At 30.4% G+C, this 7,793-nt stretch overlaps 1 long non-coding RNA gene across 1 annotated transcript; it reads right to left on the bottom strand.

The window, feature by feature from the left end:
- Positions 1-2,763: 2,763 nt before the first annotated feature.
- LOC124895905 lies at positions 2,764-5,202 on the bottom strand. Its single transcript, XR_007052070.1, has 2 exons — positions 4,675-5,202; positions 2,764-3,111 (listed from the first exon to the last, which is right to left on the bottom strand). It is a non-coding gene; the product is annotated as an uncharacterized LOC124895905 (long non-coding RNA).
- Positions 5,203-7,793: the final 2,591 nt, after the last annotated feature.

Below are 7,793 nucleotides of genomic sequence, written 5' to 3'. Positions count from 1 at the left end.
TCATGAGGTATAAGGTATAAGTAGCCCTGGGATAAAATGAAAGATTATTTTATCCAGCGTTTGGTTGGAGGTATAAGGTATATATAGCCAATATTTGGTGGGAGGTATTAGCCAGGACACGAATTATTTATCCCACTATTTATATCATAGTGATGGGATAAAATATCTCATATACGTGGTGAGATAACTAATCCAAAAATTAATTATTTTGGGATAACTATTTCCCTACGAAAAGACCAATACTCAGATTATGGCGGGTTGGCAATTTTTAAACAGTGAGTTGTTAAAATGTTACAGCTCCTTCCTTACAGATAAAAGGTTCTATAGTAAGATCATGCTGAAGAAGCTAGTCTGAAAGCATGTGCTTCTTATTCACATTTTTTTTCTATCATTTCAGGTGACATACTTTTTTTCTGCAGCTTATTTCAAAAGTCAACAACTGTCCCAACATGGTGAGAAAATTACAAATATTACATTTTTCTTCCTTCAGCTTTGGACACTTGAAAAAAATTTAGATACATCTTTGGCATAGGTTCATGTTTATAAGTTCTATTTTAAATGTTATATTTTTAATATAAGGGAGCTTAGTTTTCTTCAAACCTCAATTGTCTCTGAATCAAATGTTAATATTGTTTTATCCCTTTCAAATTTTTATTTGACGAGAAAATGATTTTGAACTCTTAAGACTAATTCAAAATATTCAAAAAAATTAACAGAGTTGCCACTTGATTTTTATACCAAAAAAATCAAGAAAAAATTTTAAAAAAGAGTTTTAAAGGTTCAAAAATAGAAACAAACCTCTAAAACTAGAGATAATGGGTAAGAGTTCAATTAACGCCCTAAGAAGGTTTTTAAGGTACTTAGAGGCGTCCGTTTAAAAACGGTGTACCAAAAAGAACTAACTTGACTAATTAAAGGCTAATTTTTGCAAAGACTTGATTTTAAAAAATATTAAAATTATTTATTTAAATATTTAAAATGGTATTTATTTATGCAACGAGAAACATTCTAATTGAATTAAACTAAGTTGCAATTTTTTTGAATTTAGGAGGAAAATGATTTTTCGCTTTCAGGGAGAAAGAAAAGATTATGAAATAATATTCTTATTATTAATTATTATAAAAAAAAAAAAAGTCGATTAGGTTATAGATAATACCTTTGAAAAAAATATTAAGAGTAAAATCGGCTTTGCTAATTTTTGAAGAGTTTATTTTCAAAACAAATTAGTTTATTAGACGTAGAGATTAGTTTCTTAGGTTTGGAGAAAAATATTTTAATTCAAATAAACAATTAATCATATGAACAAAATAAATGTCGTGAATAAAATACTTAATCTTTAGAAGACTTGTTTTAAGGAGAAAATCGATGGAACCAATTTAACCCATTTTAGACAATATAGATTAGGTGAACAAATTGTGAATTAATGAAAGAAAACTAAGATAAAATAAAAATGACAACATCTTAGGGAATACCCAGATTAATTGATTAAAAAGTTAGTACACATAAACAAAGATGAATTATAAGCTACAAAAATAATACAAGAATAGAAATTGGGCCCTTAATTGGCCCATTAATAAGGCTGCCCAGCTTTGGGCTTTGAATTATGGACTTTTGGTCCATTTCTGCAGTGTATACTGAGCTGTATACTGACTGTATATCCCAGCCTTTCACCCTTGCATTTTTCTGTATATTTCCATATATATACTGTATATCAACATAGAAATCAGCATATTCCCTACCCATTTCTCATTGTACACTGTATGATGGTATGAAGCTACGTCTTTCAGTGTATACACGCTGTATACCAGCGTATACCAGGCTGTATACATGTGCTATTCTGTGTATATCAGTCCAATTTTGTACTTTAATGAGGCTCGTTCAAGATGAGTTCATGCAAAATAAGGAAAAGATAAGGATTAACAAATGTCTACTAATAATAAACGAGCAAAATAGTATACCAAATGTCAACTTAAACAAACTATAATAATCACACACTTAATGTATAGGTCACACACTATAATAATCACAAATCATAATAGCGATAATCACGTACTTGAGAGAGAAATAAAAGAAATGGCACAAAACAATCAACGTGGAGAAAGAACTCGCGCCTTTTTTATTCTACATTCAACTAACCTAACCGAATACTTCATCACTTAACCATTTTTAACAAGATAAAAGCCTTAGAGCTTAGAGTTGTTCAGTCATTAATCTAAAATATTAAACATAACATACAAGAATAAGTGCGTTCGATTAATAATATTAAACATAACATGCAAAAATAGACACATGCATGATAACCGGAGTGGCTCGAACAAATTTCAATACTCAAAATTTGTTGAGGTCAAAATTGACATGGAAAACATCCCCAAATTGTAGCTCAACCTTTACTTGAAATATACTAACACGAGCGGTTTATGGGAGTAACAAATAACTCATTTTAGACTTGAGAAAATCATAAAGACTTTAAGCTATGTTCAATTCCGGTAGAACTTTTTTTGTCCACAGGGGGGACAAATTTAGGAAAAAAGAAAACAAGAAATTGGTTCAGTCAACTAATCATGAACACTAAATGAGCAAAGATGATTAACACGGAAAGGGACACGAGAACATGTTATTCATTAAGCGGCGGTGTAAGATAAAACTTCAAAATGGATCAAATGGGCAACTCAATCATATTACAACAATCGATCAAATACTTAAAGAATATTGTGACCTAGTAACTAAGAAAATCAATTATAAACCATGAAGACTATCATATTAACAAAATTTTTTCTTATTTATTTATACCTCTATTAACAAAATTATCCAACATCAAAGGAAAAGAACCCCTAAAGTCTCCTTTTCATCATTTGCTTTCTTTTTTTTTAAATATTGTTGCTTTTTACTGCTAATCATCACAGAAATCTAAGTTACAAATGATGGAAACAAATAGCCAAAATGACCTTCTGGACCCCTGTACTATGTCGGTTTTGTAAGTTGGACACTTCTACTTACATGTTTGTCATCTGAACCCTTGAACCAACTAAAAAGCAACATTTTAAACTCTTTTTTGGTGAGTGTGACACACTCTCTCCACGTCAGCTGTCACACCTGCCACGCCTGCAACGTCTGCCACAGTCATTTTAAAAAAAAAGTTAAAATAAAATAAAATATTACATTAAATTTCAAGTTATTTTTAAAATGCTACATAACAAATTAAATATTAAAATTAATTTAATTAAATAAGAAAATTTATAAATTGTAGAAAAATTTGAATAATCATGTTTTTATTTTTGCTCACAAATTAAACATCAAATCCATTCCAAATAATTAAAATTCTTCTCCAACTAATTTAAATTTTTAACTATAAATTCATATATACAAACATAATAAATTTTTGATTTTTAAATTTGAATATTTTTAACAAATCCCCAAAAAGTTTAATTTTTTTCAAGCGAAATTCACTAATTTTTTTCAATATTCACTATCACTCACTTTCAATTTAAATTTAAATTTTAATCCCCAAAAAAATAAAAAGATTTTAAATTTAAATTTTAATTAAAAAAATGAAAAGAATAGAATTAGGAGGGAAAATTAAAATAAAAAATAAAAAGTGAACGTGTGTATGGGGAGAAGGGGCTGGAAGAGTGTTAGGGTGGGGTGGGGAGGGGCTGGTAAGGTGTGGGGGGTAGGGATGGGGCTGGGGTGGGGTGGAGAGGCTGAGGGTGGGGTGGGATGGGGCTGGGTAGGGTGTGGGGGTGGGGACGGGCTGGGGTGGGGGGGGAGAAGGGCTGGATGGGTGTTGGGGGGGGGTGAGGGATGGGGGTGGGGTGGGACGAGGCTGGGTAGGGACAGGCTGGGGTGGGGATGGGAAAAAATATTTTTATTTTTTTTAACTTTTAAAATATTTTAAAAATTTTTAATAATATTTTTAAAATATTTTTAAATTTTAAAAATATTTTAAATTAAAAAAGATGGAGGGAAAAAAGATCATTTTTTATTTTTTTTAAATTTTTAAAAATATTTTTAAATTATTTTTATATTTTTGAAAATATTTTTAAATTATTTTTAAATTTTTAAAAATATTTTTAAGTTTTAAAAGATAAAGGGAAAAAAAGGAGTCTTTTTTATTTTTTCTTAAATTTTAATATTTTTTAATTATTTTAACGTAAAATTAACCAAAAATTGATCCAAACTCTCAATCCCAGGCGAGTGGCAAAATGTTACTTTTTGATGGATTCAAAGGTTTAGATGAAAAATATGTAAGTAGAAGTGTCCAACTTATCCACAGTTTCATTTTGTCAAGCACATATAAGAGTCCAACTTCTCGACTTTTGAACAAAATGCTCACACATTACAAAATATACAAATTTGTTATTCATACACTAACAATAATACTACTCCTATATTACTAAACGCGAGGGAACTCGGAAAATATGATCGTTGCAGGTTCCAAATTCCCTCCCACATACGACATACCAACAGTGAACACAAAAATATGATCTTGAACATTCAATCAACACACACTACTTTGTTCTCAATCACAGTGAAGTTTATATCGTCGAAATAGCAAGAAACACACAATAAAATTCCTAAATTTCTACAGCGAACAGTCCCAGCAATTACGGTTACGATAAAAGTCTAAAAAGAAAAAAGAATGAACAATCCACTAAAACAGGAAGATGTGTTCACCTTTTTCGGACAGCGAACCGGAACAACGAGTTGACCTGACTTCCAATACTAAATTTAACTTCAATCCGCAAGAACTCAAAATAATTTCATCCGAAGTTAGTTTTTTGAATTGTGTTCTTCGACAATTTCGGTTGCGTGAGGTTAGAAGCATGCACCTCCAAAACCCCCAATTTTTCCTCGAGAATCCTCTCTTCTTCACTCTACATAGTTGGATATTTATAAAAGAATTTTGAGTTCTTTTGGGGTGAAATCGAAGGGGTCAAAAGAAAACAAGTTGAGATTTGAATTTCAAAAATTTGAGTTAAGGTTTGTCGGTTTTGCTGTTGATGTTGACATTGAAAGCTGTTGTTGAAATTTTGAGTTGTCGGCGTTGAAGTCGTTGTGTCAGCTGTTTTGCCTTTGTTTGTTGTTGAATTTGCTGGGTGTCATTGTTTTTGCTGAAACTGGAGTGGATATCGAGTCAGGGAAAGGGTCATGGGGTATTTGGGACGGACCGGGTTGAAGGGAAGGCTGGGGATTAATATTAGAGGGGGTTGGGCTGGTGCTGCTGATGTTATTGTTTTGGGCCTGGTGGCCCAATCTTAAAGGGTTTAGGGGTTATAAAATGAGGAAAGGACATGGGTTGATCATTTTAAAAAAAATGGCCCACAATTTGAAAAGGTGGACAACTTTAATCAGTCGGCCAAATTTATTTTCCTCTTTTAGCCATTTGTCTAGTCGGCCACATGCAGTTTCTATTCCCAGTTAATACACTTTTATACTACATTGATACACTTTTTAAAAAAGAAAGAGGGGATCCTATACCCAATTGGTACTCTTTTATACCATATTGATACACTTTTATAATAAGATAGAAGGGGAATATATACATATGCAGTGTCCACATATTCAATTGATACTCTTTTATACTAGATTGATACAGTTTTATATTACATTGATACACTTTTTAAAAAGGAAAGAGAGAATCATATACCCAATAAATACTCTTTTATACCACATTAATACACTTCTATAACAAGATAGAAGGGGAATCTATATGCATATGCAGTGTCCATATATCCATACAGTCTTTGCAAGCGTATACAATAGTTATTTGCTATTAACCGCTTAGCTAAGACAAATAACAATTTTTTTTAAAAATAGAAACGGTAAGTATATTTTTACTCTATAATTTGATATCAACAAATCTTTCTTTTGTTACACTTTTCTACCGTATAACCTACATAAAAATTCTTACTCTGCTTCAAAATCCTCTATTTGATTTTGAGGTTTGTGTTGAAAATGGTGAAAAATCGAGTCCATCGAATGAAAAAGCAAGCAAGAAAGTGGTGAAAGACGGAATCTTCGATGCTATTTTTATGATATTATTTTAGTTTTAGATGCTATTTTTGTCCTTTCCCCTTATAAAATTAGATTAACAAATAGGGAGTCCAATTACAATTATAACCATTTTATATTAGCAAAAAATAGCCATAATTGAATTAATTGAATAAAAAATTGAGACGAAATTAACTCTAATTAATTTGATGAATTTCTCAAATTTAATAACTTTAAAAATAAATATTTAATGAAAGAACATTTATCTTTTAGAAAAATAAAGAAATTAATTATGTCATTAATTTTTATTTTCAATCAATCTTAAAAAAGTAGAATATTTGCAATTGTTCAATCAAAATAAATTCTAAAGTATTTTTTTAACTGATAATCATATAATCATGTATAATTAAACACTAAATATATTAATTTCACCTAAATTCAAAAGGCAGGGTTGAAATTTATTTTAAAATAACTTAAAATAAATATATTAAAACTATTTAAAATTGAGAAATTCAAGAACTAATTTGAAATATGGAGGACAAAAATTAGGTGTCAACAAATATCACATAAGTAATTGCCCAAATCCTCTTCAAGATAGGATCTCTAGAACAAATATAAGCAGAAGTACAAACAATTGATTTTGGCTTTGAATGCAAGAAGGAAAGCAACAGTTGCAGGAGGAACACTATGAGTATCTTAGCATTTAATTGTGTTAATGAAGTCTTAAACTTTCATTTTTGCTAGCTTTTCTTTATCAGCTCTTGAAGCGTGTAACGGAGAAATTAAACATTAAAAACTTACAATGTAGCCACTGCCAAAGGGAAAAACCGCTTCTTAGTTATGAAAACTGTGTCACCAGTTACAAACATCTAATAACAACATATATCTACAAATAGAATGTCACCTCTCACCTATAAATGAGCTTAAGCTAAGCATATTTATACTTTAAAGAATCTAACCAGAGAGAATAATTATAAAATAAATATGATACGTGTTACCATTCTAACATTACATGTATACTGCAGCAGTTCAATCCTTTGACTATTCAAGCAATCGTAGAGCATGCATGTATATAAGTCGAAGATCAATATGCAAATGAAAGTCTTTAATAAATGAGTTTCTAAATTATAGTTATCAAAACAATAGTAACAATAACAAGAAAATTCAACCGATCTTCGTGATGGACTTTTTGAGCTTTTCTCTAGTTCAAGAAGTTATAAGCATCATCTATGGCGTTGACTAAAGGTGTAATAAATTTGTCTTCATAAACTACAAGCAACAAATTTGATATTAAAAGCTTGTGCACAATTTAATAAAAGGAACATGTACCTCTTTATATCTTTCGTCGTCTTTTTGCTAACAAAATGAAATTTCTTTCCATATAGAAAAAATTTCGTCACCAAGAAAATCGACACAAACTCACAGTCATAACAAACCCCAAAATCAAATAGCAAATGAAGAACCCAAAATCAAAAATTTTGTCACCAAAAAAATCAGCACAACTCACATGCATAACAAACCCTAGAATCTAAAAGAAGATGGAGAAATCTAAAATCAAGTAAAAATTAATGGGTCGAAAAGACGAAGTAACAAAGGAGAAAAGCTTAAACAGAGGTAATGGAGCAAATTGGCTTTAGACAAATCTCGAAATTCCCTCACTTCAAGAACACATTCCCAGTCCAAATCGACGATGCTATCTTTTTCAAATCTGAATGAACAACAATCACCCAAAATACCTCATAAAAAACCCCAACATTTTTTTCTCTTACTTCATAAAATTAAACTCCGATCTATCAAATTGA

This window comes from Capsicum annuum, chromosome 1, assembly GCF_002878395.1.
Source record: "Capsicum annuum cultivar UCD-10X-F1 chromosome 1, UCD10Xv1.1, whole genome shotgun sequence".
Lineage (NCBI taxonomy): Eukaryota > Viridiplantae > Streptophyta > Magnoliopsida > Solanales > Solanaceae > Capsicum > Capsicum annuum.
This window is presented reverse-complemented; position numbering and strand designations above follow the sequence as displayed.